Below are 19,032 nucleotides of genomic sequence, written 5' to 3'. Positions count from 1 at the left end.
TCAGTTAAGCTCAAAGGCAAACCTCTGAGGCCGTAGGAATGAGTGCTGTAGAAGGGAAGACAGCTGGGAAAGTCTCAAAACCTATCTTACCAGCTCAGTTAAAAGGGTCAGTTTAAAAAGGACTTTTTGATGACCATTGATATATTTTTTTGAAGCAAGAAACTCCTCTGTCAGAAAGGGGCAAACCTGTTATACTTTTGAAATGGGAACAAGCAGCCAATTGTAGCCTTAAATTTTACTTCAGTTCACAGATATTGAAAGAGGTAAGCTCAGCATAATATCCAAAGGTTTAGGCCTGTCAACTGCAGTCTCCAGAACACAGCCCTGGGGCCAGAATTTTCTTGGTCAAGTTTCTGAGCTCCTGAGGTATTGGCACAAAATCGCTCTCAAGCTGCAAGTTTATAACACAGGAGATTTATTTTTCAGAACCGATCTACTTTTACTCAGCACGTATTTCTAATAGCTCATCCTAAACTGTGTGCCTTTTGCTCTCTTTCCTTCTCCATCTGGTTAATTTCTACACATTCTGCAGACCTTTACTGAGACATAATGGTACCTTCTTTATGAAACCTTCCCCAACCTGACTCTTTCCCCAAGTCCAGGTTAGGTGTTCTTCTTATATGCTCCTCTGCATTATGTCATTCATAGAATTAACCACATTGAATTGTAATTAACTGTTTACTTGTCCATTTCCCCAGCTAGCCATAAAATCAAGGAGGACAGGAGGTAATTTATCACTTTCTCTGAGATCCTAACACAGGGCCTGACACAGTAGCTTCAGTATGTCTTTGATGAATATATAAGTAAATAAATGGAACCCCATATGTTTCAAGCTGAAAATCAGAAAGGAAATGATGAGGCCCTTACACGTAGGTATACTGACAATGAGAAGGGACTGCAGTGAGAGAGAACAAAAAACACAGACCTAGAACTGTTACACAGTGCAATAATGGCTATTTATAGTGATGACACTGAGTCATCACTTGAGGGCTAAGTTATATGTGGTTTTATCTATAAAAGAAGGCATTGTAATACGGGTTACACATTTAGCAAAATTCTATCAGAAATAGTTGAAAGGCAGGGGCAAGGAGAAAAGACTTAGCATTTGTGGTATGGCCTTATTATATTCCAGGTATTTTAATATATATTGCTTCATTTAACTTTTAAAACAGAAAGTCAGTATTACTATATCATTTTACAGATGAGGAAACTTGAGTCCCAGAGAGGTTGGTTTGCCCAGGGCTACATAGATAGTAAGTCACGGAGTCAAGAGTCCAACCTAGGTCTGTCAAACCCAAATTAAGGGACATTCTACACAAAAATTGACATGTACTTTTTAAAAGTGTCAGTGTCATGAAAGAAAAGGAAAGGTTGGAGAACTGTCACAGACTGGAGGAAACTAAGGAGATCTGACAGTTAGATGTAATGTGGGATCCTAGACCAGAAAAAGGACGTTAGTGAGAAAACTGAACGTTCAAATAAGGTCTATAGAATAGTTAATTTTATTGGCTCACTTCTTGCTTTCGGTAATTATACTATGGTTTTGTAAGGTGTTAACAGTAGGGGTACTGGCTGAAGGGAACTCTACTATTCTTGCGTCATATCCTGTTTTTAAGTCTTCTTGCATATTCTTTCACATTTAAAAGCCATTCTCTTTTGTTACTTGTCCTGTACAAAGTATATAATTTATATTCTTCCATTACCAATTTAAAATTATTTCAAAATAAGAAGCAGAAACTATAAAACCAAACCCCATGCTCTCCCACTGTTGCATGCTGCATCATCTGGAAGAATTTACTCTGTGAAACCTATTCTATATTGCTAATGGAAGAAGATACGTAAATGTACTTTGAACAGAACAAGTAACAAAAGAGACATTTGAAATGTGAAGGAATGAGCAAGAAGACTTATAGACAAGATCTTCCATCCTAGCTGTTCATTCTTTTCTGATCGAAACCTTTTCTTATTGTATGAGGTAGTTTGTTTATTCTCTCACTTAATAATTGTAAGCGCCTACTATTTCCAGTTCCAGAGAAGCATAAGACATGATCCCAATCATCCAGGAAATTCCTGCCTAGGAGTGGGAATAGACATGTAAATTGCATATAAAAATGGTGTGTTGGAAACCTGTACAGAGTATAATGGAGCACAGAGGAGGGAGCTCAGTAGCCTCTGCCCGAGACATCACAAAGGAGGGACATTTGAGCTAGACCTTAGCTTCTCATGATAGCTTTCAATTACTAAGTGCCTACTATGTGCCAGGAGCTTGTAAAAGTAGCTTGATCCTCTCCCTATATTTTGAAATCCCCAGTTTTCTTTGAATAATATTCCCTTACTTGTGACCTCAAGGTTTCTTGACACTCAGAAAGCTTTTAATCTCCCAACCAGTGGATTTCACCACATTCTATGTTTATTTTGTTCGGTTTAGAACTGGGATCCTGGGACATTAGTTTGTCAAACATATTTTATCCCCCCTATATGTGGCACTTTCTGGTTTCTGCTGTTCCTTTTGGCTTTTCATTCTCTAGCTGTCAATTCTAATACCGCTGTGATAGAGTATGTGATAGTTTGGAGAGGAGGGTATGTTTTCTAAGTTGGGGAAGTGGAGGGTGGTGGTGGCTAGTGATGGTGATTTTTATTTTTCTGGAAATCACTTGAGTGCATTTCCATTTTTCTTGCTGACTTGTTTTGATATACATGTAACTGAAATATGGATCACTAACTTGTTAGTACCCTTTAAGTAAAGGATAGAAAATAGTCATCAACACATTTTCCAGAAGGATTAGAAAGAAGCATAAAAGAAGCTAATTAATTGAGATCTGGTGGAATTTATATGACACCTGATTATAGGGCACTTCAGCCTTTCTGGTTCTTCAGCAAACTGAGATGGTTTAGAAGACTTTATTTTCCCCCAATCCAGCTGTTTGGAGTTTGTTTTAGTACTCTTGTATTTCATCTCAATTATGTGCAAAGCATTGTACAGATTCCAGGGTTACAGAGGTGAATTGGACACAGTTCCTTCCCTCTAGAAGCCCACAGTTGAAGAAGGAACAACTTACATACATTAACATTAAAGAAAAGCTATGAGAAGTTCTGTAACATAATCAGAGCTACAGAGTAGCCCACACAGCCTAAAAGAGTGCCTGGCACGTAAGAGGTGCCTGTTAAATATTTGATGAATGAATGAATGAGTTCTAATTGGAGCATTGGAGAGGCTTTCGGGAAGAAATTGTATTTGCCCATGCCTTGAGGAAGGATGGAAATTCTACAATTCTGGATTATGATTTTTACAAAAGCTAAATTAGCATATGTGGCACTGTAAAAGTATGTGCTTTTTCTTGCAGCGCAGATTCAAAGTAGGATTTTTAAGATAAGGTCTTGAGGAATTTATTTGGAGCCCTGTAAAAACAGTACATTTAGACAGGCATGATCTAGGATGAAGGCTAACAGAGATGTATTATCTTCCAAAAAGTATGAAAACTTTAAAATATGTTAAAGCAGATTTCATTCAATAAGTAATTGTTAAGAATCTTCTCTGTACCTAAATCATTTCAGTGCATAGAAAAGTAGGCCTCTACCTTCAAAATGTCTCCTTGAGGAGACCAGACATGCACATTAGAAGGCAATAAAAAGACCAGTGAAAAAGAGCAAACTGACAAAATAGGAAGTCCCAGTTCTCATTCCCCACAGAGATACTTAACAACTATATACAGACCAAAATACCATTGTGAGAACTCTGGTAAACAGTTAAGATATTGCAGTACCCCAGATGATCTCAAAGCCAAGAACAGCCACATTGATGTGGGTAAGAAGAACTGTTTTGCTTTACTCATGATCGCCCCTCTCTCAAGTTGGCACAGCTCCATCCTGGAAGATAATACCCCAGGCCATGGGTTCTCCCCTCTAGGAGGGAGGGGAGTTGAGTGTGAGTCCTGCATTCTGGCTTTTTGGAGGGCTGCCAGGGCACTTGTATCTGTCTCGCCTGACTTATGGCACTGACAGGAAACTGGCGTACTTTGGATGCCTGGCAGCCCCTGAGAACAAGAGAGAGCAAGGCAGCTTGCTTCTGAGAACCAGAGAACTTGCAGTGCTGCAGGCAGACACCAGAGGGAGCAAGAGGTTATAATCTCCTGAAACAGAAACCAGCAAGCCTTTCTAATTGAGGAATTGCTCACGCAGGCCCAGAGAAGTCCTACCCCTACAAAAGTGTCAGAGAATGCCTGATTCCCTAGTCAAGGTGATTGGTGTCTTCCCCTTTACAAAGCCAGTATGTACAGTCTAAAAGTCATGCCTGTTTTTTCAAATGTGCAGATCCCAACACAAAGTTACAAGACACACAAAGAAAAAGGGAAACATGGCCCCTACAAAGAACAAGATAAATCTCCAAAACCAGCCCTAAAGAAACAGGTATATGAATTACCTGACAAAAAATTCAAAATAATCATCATAAGGATGTTCTATGAACTCAAGAAAATGATATATGAACAAAATGAAAATAACAAAGAGGTAGAAAATATAAAAAGAACCAAAGAGAAGTTTTGGAGCTGAAGAATACAATGATTGAACTGAAAAAATTAGAGGAATTCAAGATCAGCATTGATCAAACAGAAGAAAGAATTATCGAACTAAAAGATAGGTCATTTGAAATTATCCAGTCAGGAATAAAAAGAAAAAAGAATGAAAAAAGCCTAAGGGACTTATGCTGTACTGTAAAGTAGGCCAATATATGTATTATGGTAGTCCCAAAAGGAGAGAGAAAGAGAGAATGGGGCAGAAAGCTTATTTAAATAAATAATGGCCTAAAATTTCCCAATCTAGTGAAGGAAAGGGAATCCGAATTCAAGAATTCCAACAGATCCTAACTTTGATGAACCCAAAGAATCTCACAGAGACACATCATAATCAGCTTATCAAAAGTCAAAGACAGAATTTCGAATGCAGCAAAAGGAAAATAACTTGTCACATGCAAGGGAACTCTCATAAAACAATCAGTGGATTTCTCACCAAGAACACCACAGGCCAGAAGGGAGTGGGAGGTTATAATCAAAATGCTGAAAGAAAAAAAGGCCAACCAAGAACACTATATCCAGCAAAACTATCCTTCAAAAATGAAGGAAAAATAAAAACTTGCCCAGATAAATAAAAGCTAAGGGAATTCATCACCACTACTGGACCTGCTTTATAAGAAATTCTAAAATGAGTCCTTCAATGGGGAACAAAAAGACACTAAATAGCAACATGAAAGCATATGAAAGTATAAAGCTTACTGGTAAATGTAAATATATAGACAAATACTGAATGCTGTAATACTGTAATGGGAGGGTGGTTAAATCACTGTTAATTCTGTTATAGAAATTAAAAGACAAAAGTGTAGAAATAACTATAACTATAAAAGTATGTTAATGGATACATGATATAAAATGTGTATTTTGTGACATCAGTAACATAAAATATTGGGGGAGAGAAGTCAAAGTGTAGCATATTTGTATGTGATTGATGTTGTTATCAGGTTGAAATAGATTATTATAACTATGAGATGTTTTATGTAAACCCAGTGGCAACCACAAAGAAAATACCTATAGAAGATACTCAAAAGAAAATGAGAAAGGAATCAAAGCATGTTACTACAAAAAAAAAAAAAAAATCAACAATACAAAGCAAGACAGCAGGAGAGGAATGAGGGACAAAATAACTACAAGACAGAAAATAATTAACAAAACGGCAATAGTAGTTCCTTCTCTATCAATAATTACTTTAAATGTAAATAGATTAAACTCTCCAGTAAAAAGACATACAGTGAAAAAAAAAGACATACAGTGGCTGAATGGATCAAACTCATTTGTCAACAACAGACTCACTTTAAATTTAAGGACACGCGTAAGCTGAAAGTGAAAGAAGTGACAGAGATAATCCATGCAAATTGTAACCAAACAAGAGCAGAGGTGGCCATACCTATATCAGACAAAATAGACTTGAAGTCAAAAACTCTCAGAAGAGATAAAGAATGACATCATATAGTAATAAAAGGTCAACTTTTCAGGAAGGTATAACAATTGTAAATATATATGCATATGCACCCATCAGAGCACTCAAATATTTAAGAAGCAACCATTGAACTGAAGGAAGAAGATGACAGTAACACAGTAAAAGTAAGGGATTTCAATACCCCACTTTCAATAATGGATAAACATCTAGAAAGAAAATCATTAAGTAAACAGAGGATTTGAACAACACTACAGGCTGAACGGACCTAATACACATATACAAAATATTCCACCCACCAGCAGCAGAATACACATTTTTCTCAAGCACACATGGAACATTCTTCAGGACATGTCAGGTCACAAAACACGTCAAAAAATTTAAGATGACTGATACCATACCAAGTATATTTTCTGACCACAATAGATTGAAAATAGAAATTAATAGCAGAAGGAAAACTGGAAAATTTACAAATATGTGGAAATTAAACAAATTCATGAAAAAACCAGTGAATCAAAGACTGAAATTAAAAGAGAAATTATATAGTATCTTGGAGACAAAATATAACATACAAAAACTTATGAGATGCTTAAAGGCAGTGCTAATAGGGAAGTTCATAGCAATAAATGCCTGCATTAAAAAGGAAGAAAGATCTCAAACAAACAACTTTATACCTCAAGAAACTAGAAAAAGAAAAACTAAGCCCAGAGTTAGCAGAGGGAAGGAAATAATTCAGATTAAAGCAAACTGACATAAAAACAGACACATAGACCAGTGGACCAGAATAGAGAGCTCAGAAGTAAACCCACAAATATACAGTCAACTAAGATTTGACAAGCCATCAAAAATACACAAAGGAAAAGGTGGTCTCTTCAATAAATGCTGTTGGGTAATCTTCAGTAAATGCTGTTGGGAAAGGGTGGATATCCACATGCAAAAGAATGAGATTGGACCCTTATCTTACACAACAGGTCCCCAACCCCTGGAACCAGGCCACACAGCAGGAGGTGAGTGGCGGGCAAGAGAGAAAAGCTTCATCTGCCACTCCCCATCGCTTGCATTACCATCTGAGCCATCACACACACACTGCCCCTGCGCCCCAGTCCTTGGAAAAACTGTCTTCCACAAAACTGTTCCCTGGTACCAAAAAGGTGGGGACCATACACAAAAATTACACAATACACAAAAATTAACTCCAAATGGACTTAAAACTTTAATGTAAGACCTGAAACCATAATCTCGTAAAAGAAAACATGAAGAGAAAGCTCCTTGACATTGGTCCTGGCAAGGATTTTTTGGGGGGGATATGATGCCAAAAGTACAACAAAAGCAAAAATAAGTGGCACTACATCAAACTAAACGGCTTCTGTACAGCAAATGAAACAATCAGCAAAATGAAAAGGCAAATTTCAGAGTGGGAGAAAATATTTGAAACATATATATCTGATGAAGGGTTAATATCCAAAATACATAATATCCAAAAATCAAAAACACAGAACGTAACAAGTATTGGCAAGAATTTGGAGAAATTGGAACCCTTGTGCACTGCTGGTGGAAATGTAAAATGGTGCAGCTGCTTTGGAAAACAGTAACAGCAGTTCCTCAGGAAATTAAAAATCGAACTACCATATGGGATTACTTCTTGGTATTTACCCAAAAAGAACTGAAATTAGAATCTCAAATAGATACTTGCACTCTCATGTTCACTGTAGCATTATTTTATTTTTTCACTGTAGCATTACTCATAGTAACTAAGACGTGGAGATAACCTAAATGTCCATTGACAAATGAGTAGATAAAGAAAATGTACGTACATACACCGGAATATTGGTTCACCATAAAAATGAAGGAAATCCTGCCATATGCTACAACATGGATGAACCTTATGAAATAAGCCAGTCACAGAGCGGCAAATACTGCATGACTTCACTTATGTGAGATATCTAAAGTAGTCAGACTCATTAAACTGAAAGTCGAATGGTGATTTCCAGGAGCTGGGGTGAGGGGAAGTGAGAAGTTACTGTTCAGTGGGTATTGAGTTTCAGTCATGCAAGATGAAAAAGTTCTAGAGATCTGTTTTACAACCATGTGCATATAGTTAATTAGACTGTAATGTATACTTAAAATTGTTAGATGGTAAATTTATGTTACGTGTTTATTACCATAAAAAAAGACCAGTACAGGTACTACTGAGTGCTGTGAAAATAGATTGATAGACTTTTAATGTTGAACAAATTCTAAATAGTCCATATTACAGATTAGTAAATTGAGATGTGGCAAAGAGATCATACAACTACCTAGTGATAGAACCGTGACCTGGATGCTAGTCTCCTGAGTCCCTGACCAGGACATCCCTTCGTATAACCTAAATTGACGTGTCCTCACCTTATTGAGTTGACAAATGAGATAAAGTAACATTTTTGTGACTTTAATTTTATACATGTTTAATATTGTCACCTGGGTAAGATACACTGAAGAAGCATTTAATTAAAAGGTTTATAATTTCTTGATGTTTCATTGCACTTTAAAAGGCATTACATATTTTATTAGCATTCTTATTTTTAATTCATAGTAACCTGTTCCTCATGGAATATTTAAAGAATACTCTTATAAATTGTGTGTATATATTTTCTGGAGCCAAGGAAACTGTTAATTGAAAAGTGATGTACAAACCTTAAATAATTGATATGGTACTGTTGGATCAAAGAGACTGTTGGTGAGCACTTCAGAAGGAGACAAGAAAGCCCTGTGTACAAACAAAGAAAATATAAGTGCAACCTTACAACAAGGGGATCGTTTTTCACTGAGTCGTGTGCAGAGCCATGCAGGTACCTATTTCATTTTCATTACAGTAACAAAGGCCTGGAATTGGCCATTCACCACATTGTTTTCTTTGTACCAAGGAGCCAGAACATGAACTTAATAGTTAATTACAGGGAGCAGAAATCCTTCAACTCTACTGGTAATATCGCTCTTCCTGATGCCACTTGCGTCTTGTTTCTCCTTTCCTCACTATGTGGCACTTGCTCAGCATATCAAGGACACCCTACCCTTTTCTTCATCAATAATGTGAACTCTGTGTCTAGTAGGCTATATAGCTTATTGATACAGAGTATATCAGAAACAGAGAGGAGGCCTTCATAGTATCTAGTCTAGTCCAGTCCTCCTTGTTTTACAAATGAGGACAATGGAACTCAAAAAAGGAGAAGGATGGGAGATGTATAGGGTGGGTATTTGCCAAAAGTCTCACAGCCTGTTACCAATAGAACTGAGATTCAAATTCAGGTCTCCAAAATCCCAACCTAACCTTCTTTCTACTGTATTACATGACACACCGCTAACGTAAGTTTGGTGAGAACAGTTAAAGGATATTGTAACTGATGTAGAACTTTACCCTCAAAGCTACATTCAAAATTGACCTAGTGAAAGAATATGGGTCAGATTATAACTCTAATTGCCCTTCTACTGCAGTCATATGAAATAGTATCATCATCATTATTATTACTGTCACCTAGAATCATTAGTTGACCGCTTGAGGGAGAAATTGACACATCCAGCATCATAGTGGAGATTTTATCACACTGCTTTCAGATGGTAGGTAAAGCAGACAGAATTGTTAAATATGTACACAGCTGAATAAAACAATTCACAGACTTGGTTTAATGCACATAGATAGAACCGTATGGCAATGTTAGAGAATATACATTTTTTATAAGCTCACATGGGAAATTTACAAGAATTGACTATGCACTAGGCCATAAAGCAAGTCTTAACATATTTGAAAGAATCAGTATCATATAGATAATCCAGCACTGCTTCAGATATTATTGAATAAGCTCCTACCAGACTGACCCTCCTGCAGATGACAAGTATAATCTCTGGGTAAAGTATGAAAAAAACCTACCTGAAGGTACCAGAGACCAATCAAAAACAGACAAATTCTGATTGGAATAGATACTTGGAAGAAGGGAACAGCATTGAGTGAGTTTCCTGGTTTTATGGCTTTTAGCCTGAGGGCAGGCCACAGTTGGTACCACATGGGATGACTAGAACTACTGTAGAAAATCTGCAATTCTTCTGGCCTAAAGAACCAGAAGACAGAATCTGGGGCAAAGACAACCGCTAGAATGTAAGGCTGACATTCAAAAAGGAGAGAGCCAGAAAGGAGGATTCCCTAAATTATTTATAAATATCTGAATGACCCTGGTACCATATATGTGTGGGACAGACTCCAAGTGCCTCAGCTAAAGACAAACTGAACTGAGATTTCAGCTGCTATCCAAGAATAGAGTTTTCCAGTTGAGTCCAGAAAAGTCATATGCCTGCTTTTTTAAAAGAATCAAACTGAAAAATACAGTAACTGAATTTAAAAATGAATTAATGAGAGAGAATGATGAAAAATAGAAAAATCACATTAGACAAACACCACAGTAATTATTATTGCAGGAGAGAATCATCAACGGATGCAAAAATTAGTGAGTAAAAGTATGACGAGAAACAGGATATTTTCGAAGTTTCAAAATAACTCCACACGCGATACTTTGAATTACAAAGAAGGAAAATAGAAACTTTACAATAAAGAAATTTGGCAGATATTACCTTAACTATGTGATCAAAGCTAACATCACCAGAAATAGAACATATCAACATCATTTACCCTCTAATATTATATACTTAGAAGCTCACATCATCATTTCTGTGGTACTCTTGCCAAAAGTGCCATCTAAATGTGAGAAAATATCAGACAAAATCGAAATTGAGGACAGTCTACAAGATAACTTATGAAATGCAAAGACTGAAAAACTCATAGAGACTAGAGAGATGTGACAACTAAATTCAGTGTGGGATTCTGGATTGGATCCTGAAGCCGAAAAAAAGGACGTTAGTGAGAAAACTGGCAAAATTCTAGTGAGGTCTGTAGATTAGTTCATTGTTTTGTATCAGTGTTAATTTTCTGGTTTTGGTAATTGTGCTATAGTTATATGTAGGGTGTTAACACTAGGGAAGGCTGAGAGAAGTGTAAAATTATTTACAAAATAAGTATGCGTTTTTAAAAAACAATTCACTAGTGGGCTTAACAGCAGAATGGAGGTAACAGAAGAAATATTATTGAACTTAAAGTTATATGAATAGGAATTAACCAGTCTGAAGAATGTGTGTGGTGGAGGGAATGGGGAACGAAAACAAAGAAAAAGAACAGAGCCTTAGGGACTTGTGGGACAATATCAAACAGTGTAATATATATTGGATATCCAGAAGAAGAACAGAGAATGAAGCATTAAAATATTTTGGAAAGAATAATGTCTAAATTTTTTCCAAATTTGGTAAAAGTCATAAATATATAGATTCAATCCGAAGTTCAACAAACCTCCAAAAGGATAAATACAAAGATAATCATGCCTAAGTAAATCATAGCCAAACTGATAAAAACCAAGTATAATAAAAAGAGAAAATGTTGAAAGTTGTCACACTGCATACAGGCAAATAATGATTCAGATAGTGTCTGACATCTGTCTCATCAGAGGCCAGAAGACAGTGAGCATCTTCAAAATGCTAGAAGAAGAAAAAATTCAATCCAGAATTTCTATATCCAGCAAAAACAATCCTTCAAGAATAAAGGTGAAATAAATACAGTTGACATTTTAAAATATATGCCTAAGACAATTAGTTGACAACAGATTTGCAGTACTAGAAATGCTAAAGTTCTTCAGACTGAAGGAAAATGATACCCAATGAAAATTGCTATCTTTAGGAAGGAAAGAATGAAGAACACTGGAAATGAAGATTTGTTTCCTCTTTGTTTCTTTAACAAAATTTTAAAGTGTATGTTATGGTTTAAACCAAAAATTTTAGCACTGTCTTATAAGGTTATAACATGTTTAGGTGTACTGCATATGATAACTACAGTATAAAGGATGGGGAGGACAGAAAACCTATAAGGTTACAAAGTTTCTGAATTTTATACAAAGTGGTACGATCTTAACTCTAAGTAAACTATGAAAAGTTAATATTGTGTATTATAATCCCTTAGAGCAGCTACTAGCAAAATATCTTAGAAGCTAATATGTAAATTAAAATGGAATTCTGTAATATATCTCAATATTCCAAAACACAGTGAGACAGACAGAAAACAATGAAACAGCAGACCTAACCCAAATATATCAATAATTATACTAAACAGAATGTGCAAAACTTTCCTTGAAAAAGTTACAAGGCATAAATTGTCAAAAAGGGTAAAAACCAAGACTCAACCAAATGCTATATATATGAGATGTACTTAAATATAAAAACACAGACCTATATAAATATGAGTTGAAAACAAAACAAAACAAAAAGCTAGAATAGCTACATTCATATCAAACGAAGAGGAGTTTAATATATAACAGTATTAGAAGATATAAAGAGCAACATTGCAAATTGATAAAAGGTTAACCAATAGGAAAATATACCAATTATAAATGTATATGTACTTAATAACAGCTTCAAAATACAGGAAGCAAATATTAACAAAGAGAAAAATAAATAATTCCATTCTCATAGACGGATATTCAGCACCTTCCTTCAGCAACTGATAAAATAACTTGACTAAAAAAAAAGTCAGTAAAAATATAGATGATACCATCTAGATCGAATTGATACTTATACATCACTACACCCAGCAACTGCAGAATACGCACATTCTTTTCTAGCATACATAGTGTGTTCAAGATTGACTATATGCTGGGCCATAAAACAATCGTAGTAAATTTAAAGAAACTGAAAGTATATTCTCTGACCACAATGGAATAAAATTAGAAATCAATAATATACCTACAAAATCACAAGGGAAATTAGAAAATAATTTGAATTGATGATAATGAAAATATAGCATATCCCCAAAAAGCAATACTTATGGGGAAGTTTGTAGGTTTTTTTTTGTGTGTGTGTGTGTGGGTTTTTTTTTTGCGGTACGCGGGCCTCTCACTGCTGTGGCCTCTCCCAACGCGGAGCACAGGCTCTGGACGTGCAGGCTCAGTGGCCATGGCTCACGGGCCCAGCCGCTCCGCGGCATGTGGGATCCTCCCGGACCGGGGCACGAACCCGTGTCCCCTGCATCGGCAGGAGGACCCTCAACCACTGCGCCACCAGGGAAGCCCTGTAGTTTTTAATAGAAGTATTCTGCAACCAATTTGCTCTGAATGTAATGCAATTAAGATAGAAATTGATAACAAAAAGATAAATATCCATATACATTTAGAAATTTAGAGACTTAAACTCAGGAGTCATACAGTAAGTCACAAATTTTTGAACTTAGGAAAATAATGAAAATACTACATATCAAAATTTGGGGGGATGCAATAAAGCAAAACTGTAAAATATATATATCTAAATGCTTATATTTGGAAAGAATAAAGTGTATGGATAAATAATTGAGTATTTAACTTAAGAATCTTAGAAAAAGAACAGCCAAATTAACCTAGAGAGAAAACAAGGGAAATTATAATAGGTAGTTAGCAAACAAACATTGGAGAATATCAACAAAGCAAAAATTAGTTATTCATAAAATCTAATATAGTAGGCAAGCCTCTGCCAAACTTGATCACGAAAAAAAAGAAGAGACACAAATAATATAAGGAATATAAAGAATTAACTGCAGCTTGAAGAATTAAAAAGAGAATACTTCAAACAACTTTATACCAGTGCATTTAAAATTTTAAATTAACAAATTCCTAGAAAATTATAACTCAACAAACGAACTTAAGAAATAGAAAGCCTGAAAAGTTCTCTAACCATTAAAGAAATTGAATTGGTTATTCAGTCTTTCCACAAAGAAATCACAGGCCTAGATGATCTTATACCCAACTTCTATCAAACATTCAAGGAAGAGATCATTTCAATTTCAAACTATTCCGGAAAGAGAAAAAGTGGAACTTCTTCCCAATTCATTCTTTGAGGCCAGTACAACCTTGTTAACAAAACCAAACAAGAAAAAAAAAAAAAAAATGCAGGCCAGTTTCTCTCATGAACCAAAGCAAAAATTCTAAAAATATTAGTAAATTAAATTCACTGATTAATTTTTTCAAATATTATTTTTATAAAGTGTGAAAACAAGGGAAAGTAAAATTATGTTCTTTAGGGACACATACATATGTGATAAAAAAAAACTTTATTAAGCAAGGAAATGACAAACACAAAATTCATGATAGTGGTTACTTAAGTAAAGAGGCATGGAGTGGGATAGCAGAAGAGCCAAAAGAGTTTAAATCTGTTGGTATTGTTCCAGTTAAGTTATTAAATTTTTAATGGACTAAAGCCACAATCTTAGTCTTCTTGGAATTTACAGTCTTGTGGATAGTTCAGTTCAAGCAAGCAAACAGACAAATGCGATATAATATTTTAAGGGTTATGATGAGTCAAGACAGGGTGCTGAGATATTCAAGAGTCGGGGGAAGTTCCTAGAGGAGCTATCTAAACTGAGCACTGATTGATAAGTAATTTAATCATTATCTAAGGAACTGAGAAAAAAATATCAACCTTAGTAAGCTTACAGCCCAAATAAAGGCAGAGGGAAAAGGAGTGAGTGCTAAGCGGTGAGAGCTCCAGCCGGACTTAAGCCAGGTTCAGTTTAAGACGGATACTGAGTTAACAGTGAAATGACATGGCCTTAGCTTTTACCCTACAGAAGCTTGCTTATTTCTCAGGTTTCAAATGTGAGGAAAGAATACATTTATTGTACTTCTACATTTTTTAAAATAATGGCCTGTGTTTTAAATAGATACAAATGGTAATTGATCTGTCAGTTTAAGCTGGAAGACCTATAGCTCAAATCCTGTTCCAAATATCACTCTGCCTTTTTTTAAGCAGTGAAAGGGAAATATTTACTTTTTTATGAAATACTCATGCTGTACCCATTTCTTTAAAAAAAATGAATATGTGATGAGGAATAGGATATATACCTAGTTTCAAAGTACATTCCTACCAAGTTGTTATTAATTACAAAATAAAAGTGACTTTGTAGTGGGAAAACCTGGTACACACCACCTTAGGTGATCAAAGTGAACATTGTCAGTAGTACAACAAATCAAAATTGTCTGTCACCTGATAGGCTGCAATGAGAAGAATACAGTATCACTACTGTGATATTCCTGCCAAAGATGCCTAATCTGAATCTAATCGTGAGGAAACATCAGACATACCCAAATTGTGGGACATTCTTCAAAATAACCTGTAATCTTCAAAAGTCTCAAAATCATGAAAGTTCAAGGAGTCACTGAGGAATTTTCTAGATGGGTAGGAACAAGACATGACAACTAGGTACAGCATGACTCTGAACTATACTTGCAACTTTTCTGAAGTTTGATATTTTATACACATACAAACACAGACATACATATATATAGATTTTAAAGCAGTACAGAAATAAAAGTTCTAGACTTCCGGAATTTGGGAAGAGTTATGTGGTTTCCATCAGCTACATGCATTCACCTCAGTAACTGAAATACTTGGTAATTTAAATACCAGGACTTATTTCTTAGGGCTTAAATATGGCCTTGAACTTAAAAAGATTTCTTTATTGGAAAAATGATTGTTTTTATGAAAGGAAAGTGAAGGTTTCATTGTAGACTGTATATCTATAGCTGTATAGTTGAAACATGTTTTAAAATACCTTTAGAGGAATTTTAAAAACAACTATTTAACCCATGTTTTGAAAATTCCTTAAAGGGAGTGCAGCTATTCAATGTACATTTTGAACACGCTATGTTGTCATTTAACATAGAGATTCAGGAAAATGGGTGATCCCAGTACTCAGACTGGAACCTGTAGTACCTAGCTGCAGGGAGAAAACTACTGCAAATGGAAAGCACAAAGGCCATCATCAACAATTGCAAGGGAGTAGTTCTATTTCTTTATGTCTAACAGACTTCATAGCTTTTGTTTGGGAGGAAGAAGAGAGACTAGGAAGAGAAGCCTGAAATAAGCCTAGCAAGGGTGAGAATCATACACATGCACATTTGTACACATACTCAGAAAGCAGAAAGATGAAAGAAAATGGAAGAGACTAAAAGGAATACAAGAGTGGGACCCAAGAAGAGAAGGAAACAGACAAGAGGAGGGCTCAGGAGGGCAATATAGAATGGAGAGAAAAAGAGACTACTAGTGGGTCAGGTGTGGAGGATAGGCAGAAATTAGAAGGGTGAATATAGATGAACTCTGTTTAGGCCTTTTCCAGCACCCTATAATAATTCAGTCTCTCTTCTTGCCCTTCTGAAGCTTACATCCCAACATCTTCGTGTTTGTACTTAGACATAGCAGGGCATCAAGCAGAAGGCCTTCTGGCGTTTCTAGTGAATGAAAGAGAACAGTAATACCAGACATTAAAATGGTCATACACACAGCTAAGTTCCTGTTTCTATGCCCTATCCCAGTCCTCTTGGGGTTTTATGAGATACTGGAAATAGACTAAAAGCATTCTTTATGGTGGGCCTCTGCTCTTGCTCAGTTCATTCTCACCTATGAAAGCAGTCTGTGTAGAGAGGAAAAGCAGCAATATTAGGTCTCATTAACACCTCTGACCGCAGCAAATGAGAGTCTTAATGTAGACCACATTTCAGTATGTAGCTTTGTTCCTTAAAAGATAACTTGCTTGGCTTCGCTGGTGGCGCAGTGGTTGAGAGTCCACCTGCTGATGCAGGGGACACGGGTTCGTGCCCCGGTCCGGGAAGATCCCACATGCCGCGGAGCGGCTGGGCCCATAAGCCATGGCCGCTGAGCCTGCGCATCCGGAGCCTGCGCTCTGCAACGGGAGAGGCCACAACAGTGAGAGGCCCGCGTACCGCAAAAAAAATAAAAAATAACTTGCTTTCTCTTGAATCTTGACAATATAATTTAACAAATCCTGTTGTTTTAAAAAGTGTGGTTTAAGTTTTGCAGTTTCTTACAAACATATACTAGCCCTACATCCCATCCATGTCACTCCTTGTTGTTTACCCAAGAAAAATGAAAACATTTCTTCACAAAAATGACTTGTACAAGAATGACCTTAGGGCTTCCCTGGTGGCGCAGTGGTTGAGAGTCCACCTGCCGATGCAGGAGACACGGGTTCGTGCCCCAGTCCGGGAAGATCCCACATGCCGCGGAGCGGCTGGGCCCATGAGCCATGGCCACTGAGCCTGCGCGTCCGGAGCCTGTGCTCCACAACGGGAGAGGCTGCAACAGTGAGAGGCCCGCGTAACACACACACACACACACACACAAAAAAAGGAATGACCTTAGCAACCTTATTCATAAATAACTAAAATCCCTAAACAACACACATATCCACCCACAGGTGATATGGTAAACTGTGGTATATCCATACAATGGAATAATATTTAGCAATAGAAAGGAATGGACTGATGATACACTCAACAGCATGGATGAATTATTCAGAATTCAGGGAAGCATTATTCAAAGTAAAAAAAAAAAAAAGCCAGATTCAAAGTCCACCTACTATATGATTCCAGTTATTTGAAATTCTAGAAAATGCAAAATAATCTATGATACACAAAGCAGATCAGTGGTTGCCTAGAGCCCTGGGGGTGGAGGAGAACATTGACTTCAAAGGAGCACAAGGGAATTTTTCGGGGTGTTGAAGATGTTCTCTACCTTGATGGTTCTTATAGAGGTGCATATTTGTCAAAACTTACTGACTTACCAACATCAGATATTACAATGTAGATATATTCTGTATATTAAAATACTTGCCCATCTGCTAAACTGAAATGGAATCTCACTAGTGTTTTAGATAAATTTAGATAATTTAGTAAGATTGCATATCTTTGCCTATATTTATTGGTCATTTGTATATCTTCACATCCTTTATCCATCTTAATTGAGTTGTCTTCTTAAATTCTGTTCACACATTAAATTTTTTATTTATTATCTTTATATATTTTTATTCCTGTTTTATAGATTTGTTGCTAACATTTTCTCCTAGCATCTGGTGTCTCCTTTTCCTTTAAATTTTGCTTATACTGTCTTTTTTGGTATAGAAGTTACTCATTCTATGTAATCAAATACATTAATATTTTCCTTTAAGGATATTGGATGTCATGGTATGCTTGGGCAAACACTCTTCCCCAAATGTTTAAAAAGCAAAACTTTAAAATTTTCTCAGAAAAAAAACTTGTTGCAAGTTACACTTAAAATAGGTGCAGTTTACAATAAAATTTATTTTTGAAACATGCTTTTGCAGATGTAGCAAAATGCTATCAGTTTGTGAATCTAGGTAGAGTATAGTTCATTGTTTAATATTCTTTTGCTTTTCTAACAGCTTAACGTTTTTCAAAACAAAAAATTGGGGGAAATGTGCTTTTGTTAATATGCAGAAGGGCCTTTGGCTTTTGGCATTGTAAGATGAGTGAAATTTAATTGTTTGCCCTAGATTTAGAAAGGGAAAAGTATTGTCTAAAAGGCAGCAATGTAAAGACACTGATTAGATTATTGAAGGGCTACACCATCTTCTTATGCTTTTATATCGATTCTCTCTCTTTTTTTTCTTGAAATGAATAACATAGAGGGAATGGTTATTGATTTTCTTTCCTCCCATTTTAAGTGTACATAATTTATTCCATCTGTGTGCCATCTTTAGGCAAGAATATGTTATACTAGGCATCACAAGGAATGCAGAGACAATATGGTGTGGAGCTTGCTCTCAAGAGCATTATCGTCTAGCATGAAGGTCAACAAACTAGGACATACAGGCCAAACAATCACCTGTTTGTAAATAAAGTTTTATTGGAATAGAGCCACACTCGTTTGTTACATATGGCTGTTTCCTCCCTATAATGGTGGAGTTTAGTAGTTGTGATGGAGACGGTATGACTGCAAAGCATAAAATACTTACTATCTAGCCCTTTATAGAAAAAGTTTGCCATCCTCTGGTCTAGTAAAATAAGACATGAATGCCAAAGCAAAGAGTACCATAAGCAAAGTAAAGATTGGGTGTCCTGAGAGGTCAGAGGAAGGAGCGATTCCTTCCTAACAGGAAGGTTGGAGAAGGCTTCATTGAGGAAGTATTGTTGGAAGCTG

At 36.2% G+C, this 19,032-nt stretch overlaps 1 protein-coding gene across 1 annotated transcript in view; it reads left to right on the top strand.

Moving 5' to 3' along the window:
* Positions 1–19,032, top strand: part of LOC112415810 (S phase cyclin A-associated protein in the endoplasmic reticulum-like) — a gene marked incomplete at its 5' end in the record, with an annotated part of 224,280 nt that overhangs the window by 100,305 nt on the left and 104,943 nt on the right. The gene's annotated exons all lie outside the window — the stretch shown is intronic.

This window comes from Neophocaena asiaeorientalis, unplaced genomic scaffold, assembly GCF_003031525.2.
Source record: "Neophocaena asiaeorientalis asiaeorientalis breed wild unplaced genomic scaffold, Neophocaena_asiaeorientalis_V1.1 scaffold879, whole genome shotgun sequence".
In the NCBI taxonomy this organism is placed as follows: Eukaryota; Metazoa; Chordata; class Mammalia; order Artiodactyla; family Phocoenidae; genus Neophocaena; species Neophocaena asiaeorientalis.
This window is presented reverse-complemented; position numbering and strand designations above follow the sequence as displayed.